Source organism: Cnephaeus nilssonii, assembly GCF_951640355.1.
Source record: "Cnephaeus nilssonii genome assembly, chromosome: 4".
Lineage (NCBI taxonomy): Eukaryota > Metazoa > Chordata > Mammalia > Chiroptera > Vespertilionidae > Cnephaeus > Cnephaeus nilssonii.
The window spans coordinates 80,770,545-80,788,035 of NC_137075.1; the positions used below are offsets into that span (position 1 = coordinate 80,770,545).

Sequence of the window (17,491 nt, forward strand, 5' to 3'; positions counted from 1 at the left end):
GGAGAGTGAGGAAATAGCCAAGGAGCCACCAGGTAAAAGCTCCCAGTAGAGGGAGCAGCCAGTACCAAGGTCCTGGGGCAGGAGCTGACCTGGGAGGTCTGGTGAGGGCTAAACTACAGGGGATGAAGTTAAAGAGAAGGAGACCCAGGGCATGGGCGCACGTGGAGTCAGAGTGAGGGTGTGAGTATTTGAGGGCCCTGAGCAAAATAGCAGCATGATCTGATTCACATTTGGGCAGGATCCCTCTGGTTGCTCTATTGTGGATGGATTACAGGGGCTATGGGCAGAAGCAGGACACCAGTTGGGAGGTGGTGGTGGCCAGAAGAAGAACAGAGGCTGGCAAGACAGGATTTGCTGACAGACTGGATCCAAGGTAAAGATTGAAGGCTAGCCCTGGGGTTTTGTTTTATGAATGCATGCATGTAGGTAAATATTCATGTATACATGTATGTATGTGTGTGCATGTATGTTTGTATTTAGCCTAAGTACCAATGCATCAACTTTGTGCTACAGTGAATCCTTAATTTGTTGCACGCTCAGTTATTTGAGAGAGAGAGAGAGAGAGAGAGAGAGAGAGAGAGAGAGAGAGAGAGAATATCACGTATGACTTTCCAAGTGAATGGGAGAGGAGAGCATGATCCCCCAGGGAAGGGCAGAAATGGTTTGAACAACAATTTGATCTACCCCAGTACCTACCTCCAATGATAGAAGGGCTTTAAGAAGCACTTAGTGTGGCATCTTGGCACACAGTGTGAGCTCAAAAATGATGGCTGTTACTACTATTGACTGGCCACAGTGCCTGGAAGGCAGCCTCTTCTCTAGGAGATCTGCAAAGTGCCTTCCACTGGGCTGTGGGCTTCTTTAGGGTGAGTGCTTTTCTCATCTTTGTTTACCTCCAATCTGTGTGGGAGACATTCCTACAGGGAGAAGACTGTGTGACAAAATGGAAAGAATCATAAGACTGGGACTGAGCAACTCTCCTCTGGGAACCCCACTGAAAGTGCTGAACAAGGAAAGGGGCCATGTTTCCCAACTGGCTGGTGACTCAGGCAAGCCGTGCAGCGGTGGGGGAAAAGCTCAGGACCAGTGTTTGGTGGGGCAGACTCGAGGGAGATAAGGGCTCTGGGTGGGTGGACTGGCCATTGTGTCAGGAGCACAAGTGGGTGATCTGCAGTAGCATGGAGCAGAGCAGAGGCCAGCCTTCTGGAGGCAGTTGGCAGTGGCAATGGCCATGAAGAACATCCAGGTTGGCAGCCTGATAGAATGATGTGCACCAGGCACTTGTCACTAGCTAGGGACACCAGATAGTGGCTAGAGGACAGGACAGAGACTGGAAGAAGGACTCCGATGACAAATGGAAACAGTGTAATCCAAAGGCCCTCCATCCCTTTGGAGATTCTTAAGGAGATACAAGAAAGTGGAAGACTAAGATCATGCAACAGGGTAGGTAGTAGACATTGATCTAGAGGACATACTACGAACTATTAAAGTGAGCTTGCCTAGGATAGGATCTAGGGGACTTTTTGGTTTATCAGTGTTGTCTCTATAGTGCAGATGTGTTGATAACAACTAGTCTCCTCTGTTCTCTAGGGGTATTAGTAATGCTAAGGTGGTTATTTTCTGGTTCCCAAAGCTCTTCTTCATTGTCTTTTCTTTAGCTCTGTTGTTTGTTGATGTCCCGTACTGACCCATGTCCCTTGCTGGCCCCTGCTGGTCAGTACTGTATTGGTTGCTCCTCTACATCAAAGCTTCTACAAGGATTGTTGCGTACTCTCACGCTGTCCCCAACTATTTGTAAAGATGAGGCTTCAATATGCAGGGTGGGGCAAAAGTAGGTTTATAGTTGTGAGTATGTGAAACAATTTATTATTATATTATTATTTATTGTAGTATTTTTCCATATGAACAACTGTAAACCTACTTTTGCCATACCCTTTACATGGGCTTCTGACTCAATTGGATCACCTTAATCAATTTGACTTTTAAATTTTCTTTTTTTGTGAGATCTATTGTCTTCTGATTACGAAAGAAATAACATGCTCATTGCAGAATGCAATTGATTTTCTAGAGCTGTTGTTTTAAGTTTGCATTCACAGGGAATGCCCATCCGGGAAATTTGGGAGATGCTGGAGGGGCATCTCCTTGAATGCAAATGCATTCTATGCAGCCTTTGCTGGCGAAAGGGCTTCTGGTGAACCACGTGTTCACAGTTCAGTGCTGCCTGGACAACCTTTCTCATTGTGCAAACATCCTGTCTCTATCATTGCTTTATTGTCCCTCCCTTTCAAACATGCTTTTAGCAACAACAGCTGGAATGAAAGGCACTCACTTACCAGGAAATATGGTCTTGCCTGGGCTTTGCTTCTTACTTGTTTCATGCTCTTCACTTGGACAGTTTGCACGTGATTTGAAGGGCTACCTCATCCTATATAGTAAAAGCCTAATATGCTAAGTGTCCGGTCATCCATTCAACCAATCAAAGCATAATATGCTAAGGCCGCTCAACTGCTCACTGTGATGTGTACTGACCACCAGGGGGAAGATGCTCCGACCGGTAGGTTAGCTTGCTGCTGGGGCCAGCCGATTGGGACTGAGCGAGACAGGCCAGACATGCCCTGGAGTCCTCCCACGGTTCCTTCCTGGCTGGCCAACCTCCCGTGTCCCTCTCCAACCCTGGTTGTGCACCAGTGGGGTCCCTCAGCCTCGATTGCACCCTCTTACAATCCAGAACTTCTCGGGGGATGTCGGAGAGCTGGTTTCGGCCCCATCCCGCAGGCCAGGCCGAGGGACCCCACTGGTGCATGAATTCGTGCACCGGGCCTCTAGTTTATGTATAATTTTGTAGTTCATCATGTGCTGACTTTTTTGGGTACACTCTTTGGTTTTTGAGTATGTACAGCTATTACACTTATATTCATTAGGTCGGAGTGGGAAGAATTAGCTAACAAAGCCCAGCTGCTATTGCATGCTACACATTTTCCTGTACCCTTTTCCTCCACCTGCACTCATTAAGTACTGTGGGCCGTATACATGAAGATTACCTGTCCTCATAAATGCCAGGGAGAAGAGAATAACATTTATGGAACATCCAGTCTGTGTCACTTACATCTTCTGTGACTCAAACCTCACCGCGACTTTGAGAAAAGTGCTATCCCTATCTTATAGGTCTCCATGGTAGATGCACGAAGAAACTGGGACTCAGGGAGTTAAGCACCTGCCCAAGAAGTTTGAGTTCGGTCACCACAGTTGCTGTGCCTTTGGATAAATTTTTCAATACTATTTCAGGGCTAGAGCCAGAAAAATTGCAACTCAAGGAGAACAAGTTAAATAGCTTAATTGTTAATTGCAAAGACCAAGATGTTGATTTTTCTGTCCAGATTTTTTTTTTTTTCAGCTCTTTCTCAAATCTACTTTTTCCTCATAAACAACCGGCCAGCCAGGTGCCCGGGGATTGACATACGGCTGGGAGCAGATTGATGTGAGCACAGACAGCAGAACCCAAGGAAAAACTTACTGGCTTGGCTGATGGGGTGACAGCTTGGTAATAGGCCTCTGAGAGTGTATATATGAATTAAGCACCTTTCATTTCCTTTACTGCAAAAACATCAATTAAGCTTGAGTAATCCATGGGTTTCCCCCATTTGCAGGCAGAAGAAAATCAGCACAAATTGGCTCGAGTGTTTTTTTCCTAGGCTTTGATCATTAATCGTCTTCAGCTCTTTCCTGCCAACCCCACCTAAGAAAACACACAAATAAACACAGCACACACATACACACACACAAAAACCCCTTCCCCCCCTCCCCCACTGCCATTTCTGGAACCCACTACAAACATTTACTAGGCAATTTGTTTGGTCTTGAGTCCACTGAAGATATGCATCCAATGTTTTGAAGGCTGATTCTATGGGGAAAGTGCCAGTCGGTTCTCCTTAAGGTTGGTGGAGGCTTACCCAGAGCCCTTTTTGGCAGCTTGGCCAAGCTGATTGGCTTTGAAATCACCGTCTGGTCCCTGGCTGGTGCTGCCCTGCACTTGAGCCAAACAGATGTGTCTCTGCAGGCCTCTCCATCTGACACCAGCCAGAGAAAGCCTCGTTTGTCTTTAAAAGGCACCCCCTACCCCATACTCTCTTTTTGAAATGATATTAGAAATTCTGTGCTGCAAGAATCGGTATCAGCAAGTATCTTTCCCACATCTCAGACCCTATTCCAATGGTCTGGGGAATTCTGGACCCACCTGATAGGACCTGGGCTCCCTGAGACAGCAGACCTCCAGAGATCACCTCGCTCCTGTGCTTCCAGCATCCACCCACACCTTCCAGCAAAACATCTCAGCTTTTCATGAGCACCGGAGTGGCCCTCTACCATGCACTTTCCCTTGGTCCCCACCACAGCTCTACTGGGTAAAGTTAGATGGAACCTATGAAACCCCTGATATGCTACTGCCTTTGTCCTGGGAAAGAGACAATTTCAGGTAGTATTAGTCCCATTTTCCACATGAAAAGTGGTTTACAATTTTTTTTCCAGTAAGTGGAAGAGTCAGAGTCTCAACCCAGAGTTGATTCTATATCCGACACCCTTTAAGTTTCTTTTTTTTAAGTTATAAAACATTTTAATCACAAACAGGAGCCAGTTTATGTAGACATCATATTTTATACAGAATCGAAGCCTTCCTTTAATCTCCTTCCCTCTCTCCCCAGAGAGATGCACCATCTGACGGTGGTATTTATCACCCCCACGTGTGACTTACACTTTCACGCCATGTAAATGTACCCATCAATGTGTGATGGCAGGGTTTTACATTTTCAAGTTTTATTTAATTGATATCAGACTGTGGTTTGCTTTTCTTTTTTTCCTTCTGTGACTTTCTTTTTCATGTGTTAGGCATCTACCCATGATGCTGTAAGTTCATTTATTATAACTGCAGAATGCTATTTCATTATTTGATAAGCCACGGTTTATCTATGTTTTCTGTTTAGTGTGCATTCTGTTTTTTTCTAGTTTTCCACTACTACCCACAGTCCTGCAGTGTATACTTGAGAATTTCTCTAGGAATGGATTTCTGGGTCAAAGAGCATGCACATCTTTAATTCCATTGATCATTTCTGAATTGCATGCCAAAAATGGCTGTGTCAATCCACACTCTCACTAGCCACAAATGAGAATTTTCTTTTCCCCACCTGCTCATCAATGCATGGTATTGTTAGACTTTTACATGTTGCTGATATGATGATGTAAAATGTTATCTCTTTGTTGTTTTCCCATTTCCTTTCCTCCTTTTTAAAATAACTTCAGAAGAAGAGAAGCCACACTTGCAAAGATGATCTCTGACTGTGCTGATTTGTTTTCTTAGGGGAGGGAAGGAGTAGTTTTGGGCATGGGTTGTTTTGCTCTGTACCATGGACACCTGAGATTCATAGCACCCAGCACTGCTGACCATCCTTCCTATGCTTGAAGAATTTCCCATATTATGAGTCCTGCCTCCCTAGAATGAAACAGTAAGCCGATTGACTACCCACCCAAGGAACCAGATTTTACACAGGGCTTCCAATCTGTCAATCAGACATCCTATATAATAAAAGGCTAATATGCAAATCGACCGAATGGCGGAACTACGGGTTGCTATGACGTGCACTGACCACCAGGGGACAGACGCTCAAAGCAGGAGCTGCCCCCTGGTGGTCAGTGTGCTCCCACAGGGGGAGCGCCAGGCTCATGGCTGGCTCATTAGCTGGGCTCATGGCTGGCGAGTGCAATGGTGGTGACGGGAGCTTCTCCTGCCTCCAAGGCAGCAGTAAGGATGTCCCACTGATGGCTTCATTGTATGTCTAGCCCTGAAATCACAGTTAGATAGTAGGCACTCATAAATATGTGTTGGATGAATAAATGAACTGAACCAACCTACCATGGATTTCTTTAGGGAAAATAATCCTACCTGCATTTCTATTGAGCTCAAAATATTTTCAATACTCTCTTGCATGTGTTCTTTCATTCAATAGTAACAGATTACAATGCCTCATGCCTCTTAGAGCTTGAATCTTATGCCTGCTTTTCCTTTCTTCCCAGATATTTTAAGTCCTTCCAATGTCTATTCAAATGTGCTGCAATGCCTATCCCCTGGGACTGTTTCCCCACAGCCAAGATGGTCCCAGGGTGTCTCGGGCCAAATGAGAGTTGCTGCTGTTGACAGATGCTCTATGCATCTCTTCTAGAGCCCCACTATGACCAAGATCTCAGCCCTTGTGTTTGAATGAGTTAATGGAGCCAAGATATCCTCAGCTTTTCACCTGTGAGAGGCTTGAGGCTAAATGGCCCCCGTGAATCTGTCAAGCATCTGGTAGGTGCCAGCCATTCTGTTTCTGACCCCATTCATTTCACTCATTATCCTTTCCCATCGACTCTCTATGCCATGCTCTTTTGGGCTAATGTCCCATGACCACTGGCTTACAAATAACTATGACCGAACATCATTGTTCTATGGCCAACACCTCCTCCAACCAGTTCCTTGAAAATGGTTTGAGTTGTCTCTTCCCTCTTGCTCTTTTGTCATCTCTTGCTCACTCTTAAGGGCCAGAGTGGAGAATTGTGATTGTTGACAGGATTGCAAGACCCAGCTCTGCTTCCCCCTCCTAAATCCACTCACACAGTTAATTCCTGACACCAGAGCACTTAATGGATAGAAAGAACTTTGGGGAAAAGGAACCATGAAAGGGAAAGAAATCCGGACTAAAACATTGATGTTTTAGTTTCCCCTAGACCCGTGGTCGGCAAACTGCGGCTCGTGAGCCACATGTGGCTCTTTGGCCCCATGAGTGTGGCTCTTCCACAAAATACCACAGCCTGGGCGAGTCTATTTTGAAGAAGTGGCATTAGAAGAAGTTTAAGTTTAAAAAATGTGGCTCTCAAAAGAAATTTCAATCGTTGTACTGTTGATATTTGGCTCTGTTGGCTAATGAGTTTGCCGACCACTGCCCTGGACTGTTATATGGTAAACTACCTGAGAACATAAAGAGTGTGTGCTTGTAGGGGTGTATAGGCCTAGTTGAATCCCAGTTATTCTGCTTACTGTCTATATGACCTTGGGCAAGTTACCTACCCTTGACCTCTCTGAAACTCAGTTTCTTCATCTGTAAACAAGTCTTGTGGAATTGTGCAGTTTAGATATTATGTATGTAAGTCACTCAAAGATCAGGCACTTAGCAAAGCCAGGCCAGGTCTGACTTGGAGCACTCTCCATTCCTGGCTCTCTGTCTGCCCAACACAGACAGAGAGAGAGACACACACAGACACACACACAGGCACAGACACACACAGACACACACACAGGCACACACACACACAGACACACACACAGAGGCAGACACATATACCGTTCTTCCACATATATACACTTCTCCCCCACACTACACACACATATACACATACATATCAGACCCACATACATATCATACATATCATACCCACACACCCAGACACATATACACATATACACCCTTCTCCTTACGTACACACATTCCTTCCACACACCTACCACATGATACACACTACAATACATACCATATACCATACTCATACACACAACACATACAAACACACCATTGCATACCACAGGGATACATACACACACATTCCCCCCACATACATGCCCCCCCCCCCGACATATACCCCTACCCCTATATACATACACCACATACACACATGTTCAGGCCAGTTTCCCATCTACTCAGCGGACTTGGTGAAAAAGGAGACTCTGTGCTATGATCGGAACACCTTAAGGCCATTTGACTTCACTGGGAGAAGAAAGGATGCAGTTGTACTCCTCTATCTGAGAGGTTCAAGGAAGTAAATGGGGGAAAGAACAAAGTAACAATTCAGGGTAGAGTTTCAAAAACCTAATAAAAACCCCACCAACTCTGCTATTTGGTTCCAGTTCTGCCCAAAAAGTCTTGGAGAACAGCAGGCCCAAGCTACTGCCTAAAAAAGCCAGGGTTAGGTGATGATTTGCCTGTTCTTTCACAGGTAAGTTCATTTGGCTTCTTGTTTTACTCAGATGGACTTGCTGGAAGAGATAAGAGCCCTCAGAGCAACATCACCTTCAGACTGTACGGGGTGTCATATTCTTCCAAATGCCTTGAATGTTGTTGTGTGAGTATGGAGCAACCCTTGGGATGTGTCACAGCTGACAGCATCTGCCCTGTGAGCTTTGGCTAAATAGTAACTCATTTAGATTCACGTTGAATTATGGCCTGGGGCTGCAGTCACTAACCAGGCAGTGTGAAAAACACACACACTCCATTTATTGGCGTGTTTTGTATTACACATTATGATCTTTGGGGGGAGGGGAGGTGGGGAAGAGGTTGAACAGATGCGTTTTCAAGAAGGGAATTAAATTTCCTGAGCACGAGGAAGTTCAGCCCCAACCCATATTCTCTCACAACATCCACGTGAAATGGGTGCTGTTTTTCTCTCCATTTCACAGATGACAAAACTGCCTCAGGTCGGTAACCTGCTCAGGGCAACACACTAATCAATCAGTGGCAGAGTCAGGATTCACCCTAGGCAGCTCGTCCTCCCGTGCTATACAATATAGTGCCAGGGGCAAGGTCAAAGGCACGCTATCAGGAGGAATTAACCTTCCTCGTATGTTTTCTATAAGAACAATTAATGTTAAATTATAGTTCGTGTTGGAGAAATGCGCTTGCTTCTTAGGCAAACCAGTGAGAAAATCAGCCGTGCCTCTCACAGGTGGGAATGTCCTGGGGTCTGGCTCTCATCTCTGCTCTCACTCTCAGGCACTCGAATGATTCTTAGTGGGATTATTGGCATTTGGGATGGAAAAAGACTATCCTGATTACTGTTGGATATGTAGCATCCCTGACCCCTAGGACTAAATGCCCACAGTGTGCCCAGTCATTGTGGCTGAAACAAGTGTCCCCTCCCCATGTCCCAATCCTCCCACCTGCTTAAGAGCCAACGAGAGGGCATCTTGCTGACGGCTGAGATGCTAGGGTCTGAGGGGACAGCACCTCATTCTGTGGGGAGGGGTGGAGTTTCCATTGTACAGAGGAGGAGGAGAAGGCTGGCCTGGGGACCTGAAGGAGGGGGCTGCATGGAGAGGGTAGGGATGAAGAAGGGAAGAGACCGAGGTCTGGAGCAAGGGGGCTTCATGAAAGATCAAGTGTGCGCAGCTCCTTTATAAGCTAAAAGAGCCTCTGCTTTCCCTCGGTCTGCTGCTTTCTGAGACTGTAGGCTGCTCTGGGCTCGGCCTGGAGAAGGCTGAGTGTGTGGAAAGCATTCTGGAAGGGGCCACAGGTGCTGCCACGCCGTCTTGCAGTGGCTCCAGCCAAGAAGGAACGAGCAAACCCCCTTCACCTCATGGCAGGATCACTTCTCAAGAGACTAACCATCCTGCTGTGGCCCAGGGACCCCTCTAAGGGACAGGGGCATTGTAGGCATGGCTCAGGGGTTTTAGGAGGTTGCCCCAGTTGGGAGGCCATTTCAGATGGAAAGTCCTATTTAACATTGAGTTATATACTCCTTTCAGGCTAATCTCAGCACAGTTGCCAGAGTGATCCTACCTATAATAATAAAAGGGTAATATGCTAATTAGACCAAATGTCTTCCTGATGTCCTTCCTGACAAAGCCAGGGCCGGAGGGAAGCCAGCCGGGTCCCGGGTGCCCTCGGGCCATGAGGAGGAAAGCAGCCCGGGTCCCAGGTGCTGGAGGGAATCCTGTGCCGGCAGCCAGGGGAAGTAAGGCCTACTCTTGCATGAATTTTCGTGCATCGGGCCTCTAGTTAAAATGTAATTCTGCTCAAAACCCTCCAATGGTTCCCCATTTCACTCAAAGTAAAAAACAGAGTTCTCACAATTGCACCCAATGTTCTACACGTTTTGTCAATGATTACTTCTCTGACCTTACTTCCTTATACTATCCCCTCTCATTCACTCTGCTTCAGCCACATTCCTCTCCCTGGAACATATTGCTACTGCCTCAGGGCCTTTGCGCTGGCTGCTCCTCTGCCTGGAATGCTCTCCTCTACATACCTGCATGGCTCTCCCTCACCTTTTTAAACTCGGCTGAAATGTCACCGTTTCAGGGAGGACCATGCTGGCCACTCTTTCAAGTAGCACACAGTCCGTCCCCGATCCCTAATGCTTCTTCTTCTTTTTTTTTTTTTTTAAATAATGTGACCCCATTGACCAGTCACTTTTTAAAAAAATATATTTTATTGATTTTTTACAGAGAGGAAGAGAGAGGGATAGAGAGTCAGAAACATCGATGAGAGAGAAACATTGATCAGCTGCCTCTTGCACACCCCCTACTGGGGATGTGCCCACAACCAAGGTACATGCCCTTGACCGGAATCGAACCCGGGACCTTTCAGTCCGCAGGCTGCCGCTCTATCCACTGAGCCAAACCGGTTTCGGCTCCCTAATGCTTCTTATCCTTCTTATCTTACTGACAATTTTTCCATGGCAGCTGCCTCCAAAATCTAACATATTATTAGAAGATGTATTTGTCTCTGTCCCCTCCCAGGGACATGATGTCCATCAAAGCAGAGGTTTTGTCTGGCTTGTTCACTGATGTATGTAGTGCCTAGAACAGGGCCAGTGGGAGCTTAATCAATATTATTGAATGAAATGCTTCTCTTAAGTTGGAATTCCTTTGTAGAAAGGGGCTCAAGGGACCAAATTGAAAGCTTTTCGATGCTTCTCATGTTCATACTTGCTGGTCCTTCTTTCAACGTGCATGCTTTCAATTTGATCCTCATACAGCCACGATACCCAAGAATCTAGATGCCCTCTGCATGACCTTGACTGCTTGCTCTGCTTTGCTGATTGGGTTGCACTGACCCCTTGAGCCACCCTTTGGAGCTCACCTTTGCCAGGTTACACGGTTGCTCTGTGGAACTCTGCAGCGGTCTCTCCCAGCCTGCATTCTCTGGGCTTCCTGGTCTCCTGCCCAAGCCGCTACCTGATAGTCCATGAAACAGAATCCACCCTCCCCCGCACCCCCCCTCCCCCGCCCCATCCTTGAATGGGCATTCTCAGTGCACAGTCCTAGCTCTCCTAGAATCTGTCTTTGTTTTTTTCTTGAGCCAGAAGTTTGGGAGCTGAGAGGCAGAGGCGGGTGAAAAGCAAAGCGTGCAGACACACACTCCTAGACAAGAGAGTTAAAGGATTTCTTCCAGGCCGGGGATGAGATGCTTTGTGTTACTTTAATGAAAATGACACAGAGGGGCCAGAGCGAAGACAATAAAATAATTCAGAAATTCCTTAAGTTAGAATTGATCAGCAAGTTCAGAATCCTTTAAAATTCTAATGAGCTTTCAGCATTGGTGCTGTTTGCTGGGCTTAAAGAAGCACACAAAAAACAAAGAACAAGAATTGCTTTTAGGTAGGGCGATGATGTCTAATGCATCTATTTTCCTCGCCATGTTCAGTTTTCATTTCATTCTGAGATCCCACTAAACTCAGGAGGTTGCCTTTGGGTTTTCAACACTGCAGGGGATGATCTAAATCTAAATAATAATAAAAAGCCACTGCTTTTATTAGACTTTTATTTTATAAGTTGATGGAAACATTTCATATAGGCATTAGGTTTTGTAACCCAATCTTGGTACTTGCTGAATCCCAGAGGGGCTGTTTCAGTACCTGGGAGTTCCTGGCGTTTGCATTATTTCTCCAAGGCAGAAGGAGAAAATGCTTTCAGGGAAGGCAGAGTAGTGTTTTATTTGAAAGAATTCTGTTTAAGGCACACACACACACACACACACACACACACACACACATTATAGGTTCTCTCTCTCTCTCTCTCTCAAGCTATATTATAAAATTATAGAGTTTTGGAATTGAAAGGACCTAGAGATAATCTGTTCTAACACTGGCATGTTACATATGAGCAAGCTTCTGCCCAGACAGGTTAAGTACCTCATCCAAGGTCATCGGCATCTGGTGGAAGAGACCAGACTACAATTCAGGTTTCCTGACTCAAGTCTAATTTTCTTTCTGCTACACCACATTGCCTCCAAAATAAGATAATGTCTATGAAATCATTTTGAAAACTGGAATCCATTATACAAGTATTGGGTGGGTAGAGGGAGCATGGTAATGAGTTTCTTTCTTCAGAGACAGGCCTGAGGAGCTCAGGTCTTTTTCCAAATGAAGTAAATTCATGTTACGTGACTCACACGTTAGATTTCTAAATAGGTTCCTGGGAATGGCCTCCAGCAAATGAGCATCAGAGAGGTCAAACCAATGCATTCTTCATTCAAGCACAATATACAGTGTCCCCTTTTACCTTCCTTCTCACCCTCTCTATCTACCTCCCTCTAGTGTCCATTTTTAGTTATTGCATGTATGTCAATAGGCTGTATACACTCCTTACAAAATGTTATGTATTATTTATTAAAATTATCTGGCCTATTTTTTAATACCAGCAGCTTTTATCAAGAGCAAATTAGAATGTTTTTACATCAATGGGAATAATTGGCTAATATAAAGACTTGGATACTATTTTTTAAAGTCTTTAAAATAGTTTTATGATTAGAATGAGGACATATTTAAAGTTTGGTTATTAAATTGTTATTAATAGATTGAATCATATAAAAATCCTTATAATTAATTTAAATGTTTTAATTATGAAGAAACATTAATTTTTCAAGGTAGAAGGACAATTAAATTAAATAACATGATTTATTAAAAGCGTTAATTACTACTTTAACTACTTGGAATACTGAGAATTACTAAATATTATTGCAAATAACTTGAGGGAGTAAAATTTTATTTTGGTGCTATTAATAGATTAATTCACTAAATTATTACAGTAATGGTAAATAATTTTTTATTAGTCTTAGGTTGCCCTCTCTCTCTATATATATACATTCCCCAAAATGTATACACACTTTTGAGTAATTATAAAGGCAGTGTTTATTAAAATACATTTCATTTTCAAAATTGAGCTACCAGTCCTCATTCATTATAATTTCTTCATTTTTTCCTTGAAAGAAGCTTGTCCAACATTACAGTATTGTAACCTGACCCCTTGTTAGTGTGTGAAATATTGGCAAGAATGCTCAGAACTCATGGAAGGAAATTCTTTGGTCGTCTTGCCTAAAGGCTCTGGATCCAGTAAGACAAATAGGTTGCTAACCAAGTCTATAAATCCAGACCCCATTTTCTGACTTTGAAAAAGTCCATGCAAAAGTGTGAGTGATGTTTACAAATAAGAGCCTATGTCCCACCATGCGCCCAGCTCCTGTCAGTCTGACAAATGGGCCAGTGTGCAGGTGAGAAGTGGGACTGGGCCTCTCTCCTGCACCCGGCGCTCCAGCAGGCAGGAACGGCACGGTGTCTGATGGGGAGGCCCCGGAGAAGGGTGGGCTGACCGCTGGCCAACTGCACACGCAGGGCTGTTGCCACAGAACAGGAGACGCTTTGGAAGATCAAATCTCTGACTGCAGAGGCGGAGGGAATGGAGCTGTTAACAGACTGAGTGTAGAGTACAAGGAACAGGCAATGCGGGTCAGAAACTACGAAGTCGCAGCAGATGTGGCAGGCAGATGGCATGTCAGGCACCCAACCTGGCAGAGAAGTCCTGTGGACACCTGGGGAGGCTGCACCCCGAGTGTCTGCTGTACACTAACCACACCCAAGCAGCGCAGGGTTCTGGAAAAGCACAATCTCCCGAACTGGAGCCAGTGCGGGCAGCCAGGCAGAGCAGTGCTGGGCAGAGCGGGGCTCTCGGGCAGAACTGGTCACGGCAGGATGAGGCAGGGCCAGCCGGAGACCTGCACACACGGGGCTCTGCTGGGTATCTGGCCGGGCACCTCGGATGAGACATCAGCGGGTGGAGACTTTTCTCTCTCCCTTTACCAACACGAGAAGAGAGGGAGGGCTGAATTAGTGGTAGAAGCAGGTACCTTTGCTGGGAGCCTTTTAAAAAGACACAGATGTGTGGTGGCTACTGGTGTCACTCGGGATTTACTGCCATAAATGGGTCAGGTGTGAAAAAAAGGCTGTTAATGGATGCTGAAGAGGTGAGAAAACATTGGGTAAGCCCTGAGCTGCTCAGCATGGGTTGTGCTATCCATTCTAAGATACTGAATGACTGAAATCACTGGTCAGCCAGTGTCTTGCCTGGGATGCCTCTGAGGAACCCTAAAAAATCTTTGGGGGGCCTGGGGATGGCTTTAGATTCACCCTCCACTTCCATCAGCACATGGTGTTCCAAGAAACAAGTCGGCAAGAAAGTCCAGGCTGAGAATTGATGTGCAGGAGATGCCTGGTTCAGAGGAATGTTGTGATTTTGTGGGTCCAGTATTTCAGCCATAAGTGTCTTTGCCATAGACAACTTTGCCACAAGCAATTTCGCCACCTAACTAATTGGCCATAAGCGATTTTGCCTAAAAAGGAGAAAATCATAACTTTATTGCAAAATACAAAAGATGTGAATACATTTAAAGTGTGTGTCGATTCATAGCAATCCTGCTCAAATAACTGAATTTATTTTGGGGTTGTACTTAAGCACTTCGCATTGAAGTCTTCTGTTACATAGTATTATGCGTTGTTTTTCCTGATGCATTTCCTTGTTCAGCATCACGCTTTTTCTTTTTCGCTAAAATTTCTTCCTTCATTAGGAGGCGTATGGGTTTCCAAATGCCAAGATGCATGGTTGTAACAGCTTTGTATTGCGTTGCGGAAGCCTCTACCCTGCTTGTTCTCGGCATGTTGTCACATGGCCATTGATAAACGATCCCAAGGTCTATGGGAAATGTGGACGAAGATTTATATCATATAAGAAGGGAAGCACTTCATCAAAGGAGAAATGAAACCAAACTGTCAGCCAGTTATTTTATCTTTTTTTAGAGCAATTGATTCATCGATGGAGAAATGAAAGCAAATAAGAAAAACCCCAACCTGTTATTTTATATTTCTTATGGCAGTCAATTCGTCAATGGAAAAATGAAACCAACCAACCAACCGAACAAAAACCCAAACTGTCAAACAGTTATTTTATTTTATTTATTTATTTTTTACAGCAAGTGCTTGTGGCAACGCTGTCTGCCCCAAAGATGCTACAGAAAGTCACCCGGAACTGCGATTTTGGAGCAAAGTAGATAATCTCATCTCTTTGCATGAGGGGCGTGGCCCCTGGGGCGACCCAAAAGCAGAGAGGGACGCTGAGGCTTGGCCAGTTCACTGTGCAAGTCCTTGGCAGGGCAATAAATCCGCCCAGCTGAGGAAACTGTTGACTGATAGCACCAAACCAAGCACGGCGGGCCTTAATAGACTGATGCTGGTTGGCTGCTTCCTTTCCTGAATTTGGTTCTGTTCACAAAAGACTGATTTAAGGCACTTCTGACTTTCCAAACTCCTCTCACACCTGCATGAAGAGGTGGTATAACCTTGGCTTTGAGCAGGAAAGGCAAAGGGAATGAGGCGGGAGGCAGTGAGGATTTACTTCCAGGTCCCAGATAGTGTCGTCTTGGGGTGGGTGTTTCTAGAATACACAAGTGGCCTGGGGCTTTACAGATAGAGACCTGCGTTTAAACTGGCATCAGCTGGGGTGTCAGCGGAGTAGAAGGCGTGGTTCTTGCCCTCCTGGGGCATGTAGTCAACTAACAAATCAACAACAAACCATATCAGAAATATCTAGAAATGTTTCCTTTAATTGGCGCAAGAGAGAGTCTAAATGGATGTGGCCTGGACAGTCCAGGAGGACTGAGGGTGGGAAGAGGAGATGCCAGGAAGAGAAGTATGCTCATCTGGGCTGGGCCTCTGGGGTGGGGTGGTGGGAGCTTGACTTAGGTTTATGTTTTGTTTTGTTAATCCTCATCCCAGGATATTTTTTTCCCCATTGATTTTCAGAGAGAGTGGAAGGGAGGGTGGGGGGAGGGAGAGAGAGAGAGAGAGAGAGAGAGAGAGAGAGAGAGAGAGAGAGAGAGAAACATCAATGTGAGAGAGACACATTAATAGGTTGTTTCCCCCATGCGCCCCCTACCGGGGCCAGGGATCGAATCTGCAACCCAGGTATGTGCCCTTGACTGGGAATCAAACCTGTGAGCCTTGGGTGTGCAGACTGACGCTCTAACCACTTAGAACACTGGTCAGGGCTTGGCTTAGGTTTTAGAAATGGAAAGAGAGGCTGGCGACATGGTAGCGCCCCAGGCAGTGATGCTTCCAAACAAACTGAGCCAAAAAAGTACAGGGCTGCCCTGAAGAAGGAGAAAGAAAAGGAACGTCGGCAGGAACTCGCATGATGGAGAGACTCAGGACTCTCACAGAAGGAGGAGGAGAAAGCTTTTATTGAACAACAAGAGAAGCTGTTGGAGATAGAGAGGCAACAATTACATGAGGAGTGGTGGCTGTGGGAGCAGAGGCATAAGAGGAATTCAGAATAAAGAAGGAAAAGGAAGAGGCAGCTAGAAAACAGCAGGAAGAACAGGAAAGTTAAAAGGAGAATGAAAATGGTAGAGAAAGAGAGAGAAGAAGAGGAGCCGAAGCTACAGGAAGAAAGCAAGAGAAGGCTGGCGCAGGTTGAAAATGCTGGAAAATAGAGCGAAACCCAGAACCATCCACAGACTGATGAATATGAGGGAGAAAGGTGGAGCTGACTGTCCATCCTACAGTAAAATGGGAGCTTGCAGATTTGGAGACAGGTGTTTATGTAAACACAGTTTCCCAACATCAAGCCCTACCCTTCTTATCAGAAGCATGTTTACAGTGTTTGAATGGAGCAGTGCTGAAGGGATGTCGGTGACCCAGACACCAGCCTGGAGGGCGGCGAGGAGGAGACCTACCCTCGAAAACGTGCTCCCCGAGGCCCAGAACCTGGGGAAGGTGATCCAGTTCAAGATCAGCTGCAACGTGAAACCTCATCTGAGGGGCAATGTGTATGTTCAGTTTAACGGGTGATGGTATGCAGGATGGCAGCTCGTGCGACTTTCCTGCCCTGTGACCCCATGGAGAATGGCAATGTGTGATTTGTATGAAATACAGCAATGCCCAAGAGCTCCCATATGGAGGTTGTTTCATAGTTGGTGGAGGGAGGTAATGTGTCATGCAAGCATGCGCGTGGCTATCTCCTGGGCATTTGCAATTTCTGGCTATCAACCTGAGCTGCATATGCCAGGAAAACTCCATGGAGACTAGGCAGACCCGCTGTCCTACACAAAAGCCTCTTGGGATGGGAGAAGAGTAAATACTTCTCATTCTTTGACTCCCACGGAAGCAAAACCAGTGCAAATTAATGTCTCAGTAGGTTATTCTGCACCTATCTATTTGCACTCGGGGTTGGTAGAATGGTTTCTACCTGCATCTACCTAGTCATACAGAGACAGCGATACTTGGGAGAGAGGGGATCAGGGTCCTGAGTGTGCCCTTGTTGTTGGTCTCATTCCCTTATCATCTCACACACACACACACACACACACACACACACACACACACACACAGAGGTGCAAAGATAGAAAGCTAGCTCTCTAGATCT

The 17,491-nt window shown here is 45.6% G+C and overlaps 1 pseudogene across 1 annotated transcript; it reads left to right on the forward strand.

The window, feature by feature from the left end:
• The first annotated feature begins 263 nt into the window (after window positions 1-263).
• On the forward strand, window positions 264-17,154 carry LOC307098301 (U2 small nuclear ribonucleoprotein auxiliary factor 35 kDa subunit-related protein 1-like; annotated as a pseudogene). Its single transcript has 2 exons — window positions 264-373; window positions 16,133-17,154. The product of its transcript is annotated as a U2 small nuclear ribonucleoprotein auxiliary factor 35 kDa subunit-related protein 1-like (transcript).
• The last annotated feature ends 337 nt before the right edge of the window (window positions 17,155-17,491 follow it).